This window comes from Lipotes vexillifer, unplaced genomic scaffold (genome assembly GCF_000442215.2).
Source record: "Lipotes vexillifer unplaced genomic scaffold, Lipotes_vexillifer_v1.1 scaffold361, whole genome shotgun sequence".
NCBI classification, from domain to species: Eukaryota; Metazoa; Chordata; class Mammalia; order Artiodactyla; family Lipotidae; genus Lipotes; species Lipotes vexillifer.
Window position 1 is genome coordinate 610673 of NW_006787562.1, and position 16388 is coordinate 627060.

Sequence of the window (16388 nt, forward strand, 5' to 3'; positions counted from 1 at the left end):
GCAGGAAAGTGTTTTGATTCCTGGTACTGTCAAATCTTGTCTTCCAAAGTAAGATCAGGTAAGTAAGTCTTCCGGTGATAAGTGATAAGCTCCCCCATCATCTCTGATGTACATGCTCGGGGAGGTGGGGAGGAGGACCAGTGAGAAGCTGGTTTCTGATGGCTGTGGGTGGAGGTTTAGGGGAGCTCTGTAAGCAGGCATAGCCCTGGGGTGGGGGACTGCTGAGGTTTACACCCCACTGGTTCAGATGGTGAAACCCAAGGCTGCCCATAACCACCAAGTGAGCCTCTGAAAATGAGGTGGCATGTTGGTTTGCCAAGTCATGGTTAATGAGAGGTGAGTGTTCACAACACAGGCTTCCTGGGGAGAAGTGTCCAGAGGGCAGACAGCTCTGACCTTGGGACTCTGGGGGAGGTCATCTTCTCCTTTTGATCTCTATGTCCAATGCATGAGTCACTTAAAAAATGGTTAATGTCAAGGATAAAAAGTGTTTATAAAAGTTCAGTGTGAAGCCAATACAGGGAGAATTGAAAAAGACTTTTTGCAAAGGAAATTCATCCAGCAGTCATTTCCCACTACGGGCTGACTTGGTGCTACCCATCAGATTCCTTCTGATTATTAGGACCCATTGTTCTTGTTGTGTTGCTGTCGTTGTCGTTTCAATGCATACAGTGGTTTAACAAATATACTGTGAAAACAATGTTTGATTACCCTTCAAAGAGCTCACCTACCACCCTCCTAATACCGTAAACCATGTGTGACGAAAACTGGCACTGACTTATTACCATCTTTGCCTTAAAGAGCCGCCCTCTCAATCCCTCTGACTGATAGCAACTTCCAAACTACTCCACAGATGAGCCATTAGGTATGCTGAATGCATACTTTTTGGGTGGCATTTGTAAATTTAAGTTTCCCCCGGGCATGATAGAACCAACTTGACACATTACTTGTGAACTGTACCATTTTCTATCATATTAACATCTTCCATGTTGATGGAAATAACAGAAGTAAAAATTGAAAAGTGAATTGGCCTACAAATTGTGAAGCTTAGTGGATTCATAAGATTGTTCTTTATTGTTGTTTGGTTTTCACAGTTACACTTAATCAGCGTCTTCACTTTTTAAAGAAGACTTTAGGGACTTCCCTGGCGGTCCAGTGGTTAAGACTCTGCGCGTTCACTGCAGGCGGTGCGGGGTCAATCCCTCGTTGGGGAACTAAGATCCCGCATACTACACAGTGTGGCCAAAAAATTAAAAAAAATTTTTAATTAAAAAAAATAAAGAAAACTTTATTCCCTTTCTCCCTGAATGCTCCATCAGCTCATAACATCCTGAGCTGTCACTGACTACCTCCTGGTAATATATAATAGGCCCCCACTGATAGCCATAGAGCTGTGAGTTCCTTGAGGTCAGAGACAGTCTTCCATGAATTAGAAATAGCTCTGCAGGTCTGTCCCTCTTTGTGCTAAGTCCTAGAGGCAGTACTCTGCAGTGCAGGGTCAGCAAATGCATGACACATACACTCCCCTCTTCTGTACCCAAGGCAGACATCACTAATTGATCATGGCATTCTTTCCAGTTGAGCCCTCAGAGTCCTCATCATCAGCATTCCTGGAAGCCCGTACCAAATTTGTCAGGATTGACAGGCTTGATAAAACCTGTTTTCCAGCCTAACCTTAATGGTTAAAAGCAAGGGCTTTGGAAATGGACTGACCTGAATTCAAATCCCAACACACCACTTACTCACAGGTTATGTGACCTGGAGTACAGTTGTCCAAGTGCCCTAAATCTCAGTTTTCTCCTAAAATGACCAATCCCTCTCATCCTTTGGAAGCCTAAATTTAGGCATTTCCTCCTCTGAGAAACCTCTGTTTGCATAAGACTGAGTGTAGCTGCCTCACCTAGGCCTCTGAAGACACCCTGAACTTGCACTTCATACTCCATCTCGCTGGAACAGTAATGGGCTCATTTCTTCTGATTTTCCCCATTGGTGTGTGAGCTCCCTGGGGGCAGTTAGACTCTCACAGTTGTATTTTCAGAGCCTAGCATAGGCTTTGGTATGGTAAACAGCTGAAAACAGGTAACACCACTAAAAATAAAAACACCACATAAAAATCACTTAAAACAGGGCTAGGGATATGATAAATGCTTTATAAGCATTAGTTGTTTTCATATTTATTGTTGTGTTCTATAACTTGGAGGCTCAGAGAAGAAAGCTTACCATAGAGCTAACTTTTAGACATGTATGGTTTAATTTTGGATTGCTGTCACTCTTTGGCTGCAAGGATACCAAGGGTATCTATACTTTCTGAATCTTCCAAGAGTTGCATTCCTTGAAACAGGGCCATATTCTTCTTTCTCAGCTCTGTAAAACCTAACATGGGGCCATATACACAAGAGGTCTATTTGAGATGTTTCGGGCTACACCTATCATGTTTGCTAACCCTGGTGTCCCCCAGCCCAACCTTGCCTATACTAGCCCTTTTAGGGAACTATACTAGGTACTCTTCCAGGTTACTGGAACCCTGTCATTCTCTTTCGAGTACCCATAACGAACATATGAGCCCAGGAGGTCTGTCCTGGGATAATCACTTACGGCAGTGGTTCTCAAACTTGAGCATGTAGTGTATCAGGATTCCCTGGAGAGCTTATTAAAATGCAGACTGCACTGCCACCCCCCCCCCCCCCCCCCCTTTCTTTTTTTTTTTTTAACATCTTTATTGAGGTATAATTGCTTTACAATGGTGTGTTAGTTTCTGCTTTATTGGACCATTCTTTAAGGATCACTGACTAATGGAATAAAGGAGATAAATGAAGAATATCTTGCCTAGAGAAGAAACCTTAAGTTCTATATATCAGCTTCCAGATTGGTGATGATCTCCTTCTGAATCCTGCAAGCTGTATTTGCAACTGATTCTCGTTAATGTCAAGGAAATTTACACATAAGTATCAGCTGTAGGACCTTGCTGAAGGATGAAAAAGCAGAGGTTCTAAATTTTGCTGTTGGAGTTTGCAATTCTCTCTCTTTCTCAGTTGACAGACAACTCGTGAAATGACTTGATAGTTTAATATCTCACAGTTAATATCATACTTTTGCAGGATACTTTATGTTTTTCCAGAGTGCTCTCATCCATGTTATCACATCTGGTTTTATAATAACTGTTTACAAGCAGAGAGATAGGCGGGAATTAGCATCTCTTTGAATGACAAGGCAGAGTAAACCAGGATCCCGAATCCTCGACCCTTTGCCAGGTCTGTTTCCGTGACACTGCCGTGACACTGCATAGTCTATGGTGCAAGTGTAAGTTCTGCCTTTGTACCAAACCCTAATTTATTTCAGTTTGTTACAGGTGTTTTGAGCTCGAAGATACCACAAGGAGATCTACTAATCAGAAGTTTCTTGGGCATTTGGAGATACAGATTCCATGGAGAAACTCAGGAAGGCTTTGGACTCTTTTCTAAAAGAATACAGATGTATAAATATAAGATACAGTTTACATATAGTTTCAGGTTGTACAAAGCCCTCTTAAAGTTGAGGGCCACCATGTTTCTTGACTGAGAGGCACCGTTCCCAGTGAATTAACTGTAGCCCTGTCATATCCATCCGCAAACCATAGAAAAAGAACAGAGGCCATATAGTCACTGTTTTGGTTGGTTGGCTGGTTGTTTATGTGATTTTTAACAGATGAGCATACTGAGATTCAAGAACCTGAGTGATTATTTTTCAGGTACCACAGTCAAATAAAGGCAGAACTAGAGTGGAAACTAGGACTTCCAGAGGCAATGAGGTATTGTGGAAGAGGACAGGCTTTAGAATCAGGGAAAGGGAACCTTTCCGTCTCAGCTTATACTGTTTACTGGCTGTTAAGACCTACTTAACCTCTCCAAGATTTCATTTCACCATTTTACAAATAGGAATCAGAAAATCAAATAATGTTTAAAAACTGTTTTCTCATAGGGTGCTTTTCGTCTAAGGATTAAATGAAAGAGAATTTGTCAAGTGCTAACACATGTTGTGGCACCCAGTAATCATGAATTCCCATCTCCCAGGCTGTCCTCTCAGCTCAAGTTCAAGTGTAACAATTGGATAAATTTTCCTATCTCTCAGGACAGGTAGATACTACCTCAGGTTGACCAGAGGCTGTATACCCTCAGGTCCTCTGGATCATATAAACCTATATATGATGTCATTACTTATGACTGTGCTCAGGTGACCTGACATTCCTCTGTGTGCTTGCACCATTGTCCCATGTAGAATCTCAAGGATATTTGTCCCCCGTGTAAGCATGGGTGCAAAAATAGAAAAGTCTCACCAAAGGGGAAGAAAGCCCAGACTACCATAGTGTCTAGTTATTCCAACACTTTTCCGTGCTTATTTCAGCTTATGCAAGATTCATTCTTCCCACTGCAAAGGAACCACATTATACTTCGTAACCTACAGCAGGTAATGATTTTCACCCTGATTTTTCATTCTGTATTTGCATTGAATTCACATTTAAAGTGCAGCAGAATTTATAGGTCACTTCACTGTGTACGTTTCCTTGTGTCTTATAATACATTAAAAAACAAGATCCTTGTTTTAGCTTATTACTAAACCCTAGAATGCCAGGAATGGAAGGACCTATAGAGGCTTTATCTAACTCCCTTATATGACAGGCAAGGAGTGGATGCTCTGGGGTGGGGGAATGTTGTCCTCAGTCGCACAGTAAGGGTGTCAGCCGCAGAAACTACACTTGAACTTACGTTTCCTGACTCCAAATTCTGCATTCTCACCATGTTTTTCCTGGTTTCTTGACTCTCCATTCAGCATTCTCACCATGTTTTTCCTGACCTGCCACAGATTTTAAGATGCTGGAAAGACCAAGCAGTTGTATAACATTTTCCTACTCTTAATTTCCTCCTACTCTCATTTTTTTCCTAAAAAAAGTTTGGTGGACAGTGGGATGAAAATACACATTCCTTTCTCCATTTTAAATAAATGACTGGTCCTGGTTCTGCCTGCTGCTATCATAAGGGTCCCATTATGCTCACTCTTACCCATACCTTCCATAGGATGTAGGCAGCAAATCATCTTACTCCCCAGTACCACGAGCTATGCCACTGCCTGATTACCTCTCCTGTCTCTCAGCAGACACAGAGCCCACCTTCTTGGACTTCTTGAAGTTCCTTTATAGAGGAGCTCTTTCCCCAGGGAAAATGCCCTAAATCACCATTTAGAAGACTCCTCAACGCTAAATGACTGGCATGATGGAATACGATAACCAAAGCATTCCAATGACTGAAGTACAAGGATGAGTTTGGGGGTTCCTGATCTATCTCAAGACTCCATTCTCATTTTGTCTAATGACCTATAGGTACCACGGCCCCATCCCCATGGAATCTTGGGGAAAATATGCATCTTTAATGAGATATTTCCTTTCATTAAATAAGTTAACAGTAGAGAGAGAAAACAGTTTATACCAAACTGGATTTCTGACTGTAGTCCTGCCAAGCTATTAAAACCTGCCCCTGGCCTGAGTTAGGTCATGGCTGTGTGTTATCTAAGTCTGTATAGAGAGACAGCTGCGTGAACTTTATGAGGTCATTATTCTGAAATTCCTCCATTATTAGCATTGTCGGGAAATGGCATCTTTGAGAAAGCAGTAAACAAATTTATCTTGTAAGTAGCTAAATAATTTTACATATTTTCAAGAGAAAAACCTCCTAATAGGTTCTATGCATGTCCGAACATTTGTAAAAAGAGCTTAATATACACAGCTTCAGCTTGGCCAATGTGGTAGTGTTGCAGATGGTAAATATTTTCAGAGCAAGGTTCTATTTTTTATAATTTTTTGTATTCTGAATTTCCTGGGATGGAACCCGGTACATAGTAGACATATGGTAACTGGTTGTTGATTAATAATTGTGACCACTGGTGTATATGATAACTCCTGTAAGGACTCCTAAGGTCGTAGGGTGTTTTATTTGTTTTTGTTTGTTTTGGTTCCCAGACAGCTTCATACTTGGTGAGACTGTAGTCTCTACTGGACCTTCCCATCATGTCAGCTGTCACTCCTCCCTCTGTCAGCAGCCAGTGCCCGCTCCTCCAGTCTACCCTCACCTGCTGTTTTTCTTATCTGACATCTGTTGTTAACAAGCTCAATAACCAAGCCTGTTAAATCACTCAACTGACATTTATACAGTTTTACAATCAACATGCATTTCCCTGCAGGGTGTAAGAATAATGGTAATTCTTTCATCTGCATTTGTATACCAGAAGTTTTCTAAGATTTTAAGGTTGCTTAAAGTCTGAAAGCTGGTTAGATGAGGACGTACATAGGTTAAAATGCAAACTACCCCCACAGGTTATAATATGCTTCACTAGAAAGTTTATACTCTTGATTCCATCTGGCAAACCCTGCATCCTAGCCTCACAGAGATTTCTAGTCCATCCCCTTCTGCTCTTGCCGGAGTGACACAATTAAGGCAAATTTCAAACCAAACAGGTCATCTCTGGGAAAAAAACCAATCCCCATAAATCAAATAATCCTATGTTATCCCCCAGTTATTACTACATCCAACCTGCACATCAGCCCAGACCCTTTTGATAATCATAATAGGATGTGGGCATTTAAGTTGAAGGATCAGTTTGAAAAAAGAATCACAGTGGCCAAAAGCGTGGGGTGCATGTGAGGGTTTTTGGGGTGGGGGGAAGAGAGCGGTAGGTAGGTAGTGCTGCTAGCCATTTAGGGTGGTAGGAGCATCCCAAGGACTTAAGGGGAAGAAGACGGAAGGGAGGGTAAACTCAAATAATGGATGTAAAGAGAAGGATAAGCAGTTTTAATGGGCCATGGAGACCTACTGTAGTGTGAGATGAGATGAATGAACTACTCTGGAGTATACTTTAGTTGGCTACTTCTGTAAGGTCTTATGGACTGAAAGTAGGTATTTCAGTGAAGACCAATGGCAAGAGACCAATTAAGGGATCACCTGTACCAGCACACCCGCTCTCCCTAATCCCAGTCACAAGGACCAAATCACATCTTTTCACATTTCTACTTGGGCAAAGACTAGATGGCTAGACATAGAGCCCAAACGGGTATCATACTTCTAGACAAAAAGATGTCTAATGACATACCACTTTTCTCCAGAAAGAATAAGAGACAGCAGCCCACATTCCCAGGGAATCATTTCCTGGGAACAAAATGGCAGCCACCGTACAGAGCCTCGCCTATATGTTTAGTGGAAAAGACACACACACTGGATTCAGGCACATACACTGGAGTCTTCATTTTGACATATTTAGCTCTTAAAAACAGGAATGGAGCATGGTTTCACCAGCTCTCTAATTCTCTGAGCATTTTATACCTTGGTTCAGAGGAATCCCTCTCTTAGCGTGAAATATCTATAGCCTTTTTTGCCAATGCCGTGAATTGTCTTTATACCCTAGGGCAGGATGTTTCTTCATATCTCTGTGCTTCTCCTCAGAAGTGCACTTCTGCATAAAATGCCTTACTCTCCCAACTTTGCCTAAGAATAATACTGGAAGACAAGTAGCAGCAGTAGCAGCAGCAGTAGCCGTGACAAACATTTGAATACTTACGAAGAACAGAGCCCTGAGCTGAGTTCCTAATGTATTACTTCATTTTGACTTCCCAACAGTCTAAATTTTGTCCTCTCAATGGTATAGCTGAGAAAATTGGGGCTCAGAGAGAATAACTTTCCTGGGTTCACATAGTCCAGACGTCCAGACAGGAGTCTTAATGACCCCATTGCCCCGCAATCCAACTTCAGAACGTTTTTTTCTAAATTTTTTAATTTATATTTTTAGAACAGTACTTCTCTCCATATGGATTTTGTAACCTTGGGGGTGGGGGCAGAAGGAACAGAAGGGTTGTCTGCAGGACCTGAAGCCTTACCCAGTGGTATCTGATGGTGTCTCACAAAGTCCACCAGATCCAGGGATCCTCCCTCAGGGGATCTGAGAAACGTCTCATGCCTGAGTCTATCAGGATGCAGATCCGGGGGTACTTAGGTTTGTTTATTTTATTTAATTTTATTTATTTAATTTTCTTTTTGCTTTGGAATCTCTATAAAATGTAATGGCAACTTCAGATTTGCTTTCTCAGCTTCTAAAAGAGGTTCTAAGAAGTCTTGCTTGTCCTATGGTAGGGTCTCCACCAAGGTCTAGTCCAAGAACTGCATCCTCAGTAGAAGGGAAGAACTCTTCAGCAAGTTTAACAGTCTCCTTGGCTGCTGAAGGGCCACATCTTCTGTCGATTGCTATCAAATACCTAACGTCAATGTCTGCATTTTCTTTTTCAGACTGTTTTATACTCTTAAGTACAGATTCCACATAAGTCTTTTTAGTCATTCCTTATAGCATTTTCTCTTCTCGGTATGCTCCTTAGTTTCAGGCACTTGACACCATCATCTGTGAATTCTTTTTTTTAATTTAAAGCTGTGGTTTTCTTTCTTTCTTTCTTTCTTTTTTTTTTTGATGTTGGGGGTAGGAATTAATTAATTAATTAATTAATTAATTTTTACCGTGTTGGGTCTTCGTTTCTGTGCGAGGGCTTTCTCCAGTTGTGGCAAGCGGGGGCCACTCTTCATCGCGGTGCGCGGGCCTCTCACCATCGCGGCCTCTCTTGTTGCGGAGCACAGGCTCCAGACGCGCAGGCTCAGTAGCTGTGGCTCTCGGGCCCAGTTGCTCCGCGGCATGTGGGATCCTCCCAGACCAGGGCTTGAACCCGTGTCCCCTGCATTAGCAGGGAGATTCTCAACCACTGCGCCACCAGGGAAGCCCTGTGAATTCTTTAATAACATCTTTTGTAGCCATGAAAATATCTTCACGGCTAGTAGTAAACTGATGAATCATTTGAAACATCTGGAAGCATTCTTCTAAAGTTCTTTTCTTTCTCTTGTTAATCATAGTCATCTGATCATGGGTTTTAAGACCTGGCTTCTTGGCTCTTAATTTCTTCACGGCTGTGGAACTAATGGATCCATTCAAGTGGACATGAAGTTACATTTTAGGTAATTCCAAGTAAAAGGTTGTCTTCTAGGGCCGTTGTTCTTCTTCTGATTCCATCATGATTTAGCAGAATGGGTCTTTCTTCAAACACTCATTCTTGGTATACAAGAATGCATTTGGTATTCTTGAACTGTTGGTATACACAATACAGTGTATTTCAGTCAGTGAGTTTTGTGGTCTTGAATCCTTCAGATTGCTTGTGCTATTTTGATAAGATTAAGTGTTTATGCAGCTCTGGGCTCAGCTTCACCACCATGGTAGACTTCCGCCTTGAGTCCCTCCTGGTCTTGGCCCTTGCAGCCCTGAGCGTAGGGCAGGGGCCATACTGAGCACCAGTGACAGTCGCGCCCCCAGCAAGAGTTCCCTGTCTGCGAGCAGGTACATGTAGGACCCCTCCGCCATGTTGACATTTCCGGGATCACGGTGTACACCGCTCATCCCCTGAGGCCATTACGTCCACACATGCGCAGTGTAGCACTGAGTGAGCATCTTACCCAACTTTTCAGCAGTTCTTTGTCTTGGAGCTTCAGTTAATGCCCCCAAATATACTCCTTCCTTTGAATTCTGCTATATATTAGTTGGATCCATATACGGCACTTTCTACCTAAAGTTAATTTATTCCGTAAGTATTTATGAAATGACACACTGTATGTCAGGCACTGTACTGGACCTGGAAGGATAAAATATTATCCTGGAAGAACTTGAAGACTAGCAGATGGGAAACACAAATGATAAGAATGTGGGGTGAGAAGTATTATGAGGGGTCATGAAGAAGGGGATAACTAACCCAACTGTGTAGTGTTTGAGAAGCCTTCCAGGAAGAAGTGTCACTGAATCTGGGATTTACACAACAAATAGGATTGTGGCAGGAGAAGAATGGAAATGTATTTCGGACCCAGGTCAGCAGCGTATGTAGACCTGGAGAGGCTGAGCGGTGTTACTTGCAGTGCTCCCTCCGTCCCTGCCCCCACCCTCTAATACTGCAAACTCTTATAGTACCAACATGCCTCTCACCCACAGGTGATCTTGAAATAATGGGATGAACACATTTGGCATAGTTGATACCAGAGTCAAACAGACCTGAGTTTCAATCCTGGCTCCACCAGCTCCTGACTTTGTGACTGTGGTCAAGGAAATAGCATCTCTAAACCTCAGTTGCTACATCTGCAAATGGAGACTAGTAGTAGTGCCATCACCTTAAGGATGCTACAAGTATGAAAATGACCTAATAATATATAAAGGGACATAGCACAGCACCTAGACAAAGCAAATTCCCAAGATGGTGGCTTTCGTTGATAGTGGTAGTTGTTACCAGGTCCACCTAGACTAGGGCCTCTCCATGAAAAGGAATCTGACTTATTTTTCTTTGTGTTCTTCATTGCGCCTTGAGCTGCATAGACTTGATGACAGATAGTTAGTTAGTACCTGCTGATGGATTTGTTGATGTGCATTTTCCATTAATTCGTTAAACAAATATTTATTGAGTACTTACTTCGTGCCAGGCACTGTTTCACATGCTGTGGATACAGCCGCAAACAAGGCACCCTCCTGGAGCTTTCATCCTAGAATTCTGACCAGCACTTTCATACAATTGATGGTTGCTTATACTTTAGAATCAGGTTTGGAAAGTCTCATCCAAAGCATGAGAATTACCTAAATTGTTAGTGATAATAACTGTAAATCTACTTGATGTTTCTGGAGGACCAGATTCCTTATCTTAAGTCCTCTTCAATGGTTCAGTATTTTTCCACCTGCCACTGGGTCCTGCCTGAATCTAAAAGGATGATTTCCACTTCACTCCACAATCTACATCACAGGGTCCCTCCCATAGTCCTTATCAGCAACAGACCAATTTGTTAATTTGCTTCTCTTTCTTTTTACTGCATTCTGCTGGTACCTGAGAGGCTCTCTGTTTGCATAGAAAGAGGAGTGGATTATCAATCAAGCAATTTAAGTTTTAACCTCAGTTTTGCCGCTATCAATTTGGATAAATTTTTCATTTATTCCTTCAGTGAATATTAATGGAGCACTTTTAGAGATACAGCATGGCCTGGTTGAGCCTTCAGGCTTTGGGGTCAGAACGCCTGGGTTAGAAACTCGCTCTGCTACTTTCTAGCCATGTAATAGTGGGTGGGTGACTTGACCACTCATACCCTCCTCCTAGGATAGTTGTAAGTATTAAATGAGTTAATACATGTAAAAATCATAGAACAGTGTCTCTGAAACTTGCAAGTTCTCAATAAATGTTAGACACTATTACTTTCTTGTTAATATCTGTTGCAACTATCAAATGCCAGGCACTGTATATGGCAATGAAGAAATAGTGGGGGTGGGGTGGGGTGGAAGGGACATGGTGTTTGTCCCTAGAGATCTTGCTTTCTGGTAGGTGAAGAGACATTAAACAACTAAATACATAATTACAAATTTGATGAGTGCCAGGAAGGTGGTCTAACGAGTACCGTTTGAGTTGAGACTTAAGGAATAAATAGAAGGTCAAGTGGTGAAGAGGAGGTGTGTGCCTATGTGTGAAAGCCTGTGTAGGAAGAAAGAAAAGCATGTGTAAAGGCCCTGAGGCAGGGACTGAAGGGTATGTGTGGTTACAGTGTGGAGACTGAGGCGGAGATGTGGCTGACACAGAGGGCAGGGTCCGAGCCATGCAGTGTTGGGTGATGCCTGTGGAGCTTGAAAGTTTTCCTGCAGAAAAGCCATTGATGGCACATGGTTTCCTTTCTAGCACACAGATTTCTCAGAACTAAAGTGAGAGGACTGTATTAAAAAGTTTCTTAAGCCTCTTTTTTAAGACACTGAAGAATAGGAGATTGTATAGTGACTACCAAAAATAGAGGCAGTTTCTGGGAAAAGTAGAAAGAAAATAAAGGAGTAAGGGGGGGCGTGAAGGAGGAAGAAGGGGAGATAAGAAAGGAGGAAAGAAGCAAATGACTAAAACTTCAGTGGAGACATGAAGTCTGGAAATGAACTGTTGAATATTCAGTACAGATACAGACTCAGTACATACTACATCTACGGGTGTGTAGGTGTGTTTGACTTATGCACGTATTTGTACGTTCACTGATTTGGCAGGAAACCAAACTGGGGGAGTCTTTCCATGGAAGACAAATAAAGACTAATGGGCTGGAAAAGTTGGAGAGGGGGGAAAATGCTGTGTCAATCATTTTGGTTAAATGCATGATTGCTGGATATAAAGATGCTTCTGGAACAGCTCCTGCTGGAAAGCTGGTGCTCAGGAATTGAAATGCTGGCTGCGTCATGGTTCAGTGGCTCCTTTCAGGAGCTGCACAGTGGAAGTCAAACAATTGCATTAGAAAAGGAGTGGTTGCAAAAGGACTCTCTGGAACCGAAAGTTTTATTGGAAAATGGAAAAGAAAAAGGAGTTTAGTCCAAAAGAAGGACTGACTCCAAGAATTCTAATCTGTTCCAGACTTCAGGAGCCCAAAGGCGCTTGAACACTTCTTGCCTTGATGTTTAGATGTGGCGCTGAAAAGAGGCACGCAACGCAGTGAAAATCAAAAAGTGTTCTCTGGGCCCAGATTTTTCATTTCCCGCTGAGTAGGGTCGACATTTAAGGATTTTTGAAGGGGAAGCGCACACCAGTTCGACTCTGCAAATGCTTTATAAAGCTAATACCACCTCTGGCTCTCAGTACTTGCTGTTGATTGGGGCATGTGTGGTTGGGTGTCTTTCGACTCTTGTAGCAAATGCTAGGAAGAATACTGATTTAAGTTACCCCCGTGCAATGGGAAGTAAAAGGAGCCCCTTCTGGTTGATGAAAAGTTCTTTTCTGATAAGGAAATATCCACCAGCAATGTGTCATATTCTCTTAACTACTTCCTGGTTTGCCAGTGCTTCAATTAGCATATGCCTGATTTGAGTAAATAACAGCAGCTGCCGCTTAATGGGCATTTACAATATGTTTTAGGTACTGAAAACACATTATCTCACTGAATCTTCACCATACTTCATTAAGACAGGTTCTTACATTCCCATTTACACACGAGGAAACAGAGGCTCAGAGAGGTCAAGGAATGTTGCTGGGATTGATAACGCAGATCTGATTCCAAGCCCATACTCCCTCTGAGCCCGTATTTTCTCATCCGTAAAGTGGGGGTGGTTAATAATATGATCTTTAATTTCTCGTGTTCCCAGATCTCCCTGAGTGAGACTGTAGATTCAGCAAGTTCACTGGTATTTCTGTTTTTCTCACCATGGAGCCCTCTCTCCCCATCCATTCTCGGTGTTCCAGTGCATTCAAAGACTTACTCCTATCAGACCTTGTTCTGGGATCACTAATCCCCACTAAGGGGTTGGTAGATAACAGGAATCAACATTTAGCAATAATTCTTTACTTTTCTGCTGCTGGCAGTCAAGGGCTCATACTCTCCCATTTCAGACCACCCAACGTCATTGGGAGGCAGACAAGGTGAGCATTCTCCCAGGTTGCAAATGAGAAACTAGGGCTCCTATAGGGAAAGTGAGTCAGCCAAAGCCACACAGTGAGTTAAAAGCAGCATCAGGACCACGTCTCCGAAGTCCTGGACTGTCACCTTTTCCAGCAAAGGTGAGTTCCAAGCTCAGGAGCCACGCAGGAAGCATAAATGAACAAATGGACAGGTGAGAGAACACTTTTCCCCCTGCCAGTGGTCACTTAGCTTTAGCCAGAATTCATCAAGTGAGGAGCAGGTCCAGATCTTTTTTTCTTTTTTAATTCTTTTTTTTTAAGAAAAACTTTACAGAGAATCTGGATTTTAATGTGCAATGCCATGATTTTGTAAAAGCTGCCTCAAATTGTATTTCAAATCGTTGTGAGAGCCAACCATCACACATCTGTAAGCTAGAGCAACTACTGGGCAGTTTTCTACTTCTGTCTCACACTGAAGAAATGAGAGTTTGAATGTGGATGCAGAGGTATCTAGCTGACAGCCCTTTCAACAACAGGAATGCCTATTCCATGGGAGATCCAAACCTCAATCAAGAAAACCTCAGAGAACAGTGAAGATTTTGGGTCCCAAACAAAAGAGGGTCAGAGACACTCCAAATCCCAGGAGCTGAGAAGATTGTACCTGCAGTGTGACAGTCAACCAGCTCTCCAGAGAAAAAGAAAAAGTAGCATCTGCCAATTTTCATGATGTAAATATTCCCACCATAGCCAACAGCTACTGACGGTTTAACAACCAGTTTGCAAAATTCGTGAATATTTAACAGTTGGCTCCAGATATTTAATAATTGGTACACCAGAGTCCAGTGGTTACGAAATGGTTGCATATCATAATCACCAGTGAGCTTTTTTAAAAATTCAGCTTCCCAGGCCTTGCCAGATCTACTAAATCAGACTGTCTATGGGTGGATCCTAGGAAGTTGTGTTTTCAAAGAGCTTTCTGAAATGAGCAGCAAGATTTGGAAATCCCCAATGTAATCCCCACATCCAACTAGGAAAGAAATAGTCTTGTGAAGACAGCCTGTTTAGAACATTCAATGCAAGAGTATAGTACAGAGATAAGAAACCCAGGGCTCTGAGAGACAAAAGATAAGCATGTTAAATATTGTTAAGTAATTAAAATAATAAAACAAATTTAATTATAAATAGCAGTTTTTGAGATCAGTCACTGTTCTAGGTACTTTACATGCATTATTTTTTTAATCCTCACCCTACGAGATAAGTATAACTATTATTTCTATTTTATATATGGGAAAAGTACAACACAGAGAAATTAAATAACATGACTGAAGTCACATTGTTCGTATACAGGAGAGCTGGGATTGGAATCCAGGCAGCCTGGTTCTGGAAACTACACTCTCAACCAAAATTAGGGAAAGTACCTTCTTCCTGAAAGTAGAGATTCTTTTGCATAGAGTAGCTGTACTCAGAAATTTTTCATCAACATTAGACTGAGCAAAAGACAGGAATTCAGTTTTTAAAAAAGATCACACCCTTCTGTATTTCCCAGGGTATCTGGAAATCTTTGTAAGCTTTTTTAGTGACCCTTTGACAGAGTCTATTCTGAAGCCACTAGTCCTTGAGCAGATATATTTCCTGATTACTGAACAGAAAGAGTTGAATCTTCTCATTTTTTTTGTGGTTTTGTTTTCACTCTACTTGGCACCCTAATAGCATTAACACTCCTTATACTGACTCTGGAAGTGCACTCCACACCCTGTGGGAGCTATACACCATCTGTTTCTAAGTCATCCTGCCTTCAGTCTTCCATTTAACACTGTCCTGGTCTCACATCATGACTGAGGCTAGAAACCAGCTTTTAGTGCAGATGTTCTGCTGCACAAGGCAGTCTGGCAGTCTATCCTCACAGGGCAAGCCTGGGACCATTAAACATTCCAGATCTTACAGGCACATGGAGAGGAGAATGACAACAACCCTGTAAAACCTTTAGGCTCTTTCCCAACAAAATGATAAAAAACCTAACCTTTATTTACCAAGTATATAAAGCCAGATTTAGAAGAAATAAACCCAGGAAAGTCAAATAGTGCCTATTGGAATGTTTATCTTTTGTTTTGTTTTAGAAAGAATTTAAGGCAAGAGTCTCAATCCCAAATGCCAACAGGACTGGACTGATGTAAATGAGAAGTGACCAGCTGGACACTGTGGTGACTGGGAAAATGCATGCCTCATCTAAAGGGGGAAACCACTGCCTAGGGTCAGCCTGTTGTGGACAGGTCTGTGAATTTTTTTTTTTTTTTTTTTTTTTTTTTTTTTTGCGGTACGCGGGCCTCTCACTGCTGTGGCCTCTCCCGCCGCGGAGCGCAGGCTCCGGACGCGCAGGCCCAGCGGCCATGGCCCACAGGCCCAGCCGCTTCACGGCATGTGGGATCCTCCCGGACCGGGGCACGAACCCGCGTCCCCTGCATCGGCAGACGGACTCTCAACCACTGCGCCACCAGGGAAGCCCAGGTCTGTGAATTTTTTAAGAGAAGGCACAGGACTTTCACTTGTGTTAATGAGAAACTATATAATTTGGACCAATGAGGACAAACAGAAAAACTGGACAAAGTACTTAAAATCTGCTTGAAGATGTAAAGAGCTAGCAAGAGAGTGAAGAACTGCAGAGCCAGGATCTGGGGCTGGAGGAAAGTCAGTGAGTAAGCCATGTGTTTGGAGCTACTTTTGCCCTGGAGACATTCACCAGTTCCGCTGGAAGCAGCTAAACTCCAGAGGAGTCAGGAATAAGAAGGTGGGGATTGGAGTTCAGGACCAAAAAGTGGTGGCAGTGGAATGAGGCTGTTAAACAATGATCACTTTGAGTTGAAACCCAGAAGAACTGCCCAATAGGAGGGAGAATGTACCTGGAAACAGGTGCTTGTGGGGACTGCAGTTTAGATTCAAATCATCCCAATCTCTGAAATTG

At 42.3% G+C, this 16388-nt stretch overlaps 1 protein-coding gene and 1 pseudogene across 6 annotated transcripts in view; both read right to left on the reverse strand.

The window, feature by feature from the left end:
• The window catches only part of GRIA1 (glutamate ionotropic receptor AMPA type subunit 1), a 313635-nt gene that overhangs the window by 174910 nt on the left and 122337 nt on the right, over nucleotides 1-16388 (reverse strand). The gene's annotated exons all lie outside the window — the stretch shown is intronic.
• Nucleotides 7806-9072, reverse strand: LOC103073688 (adenosine deaminase-like protein pseudogene; annotated as a pseudogene).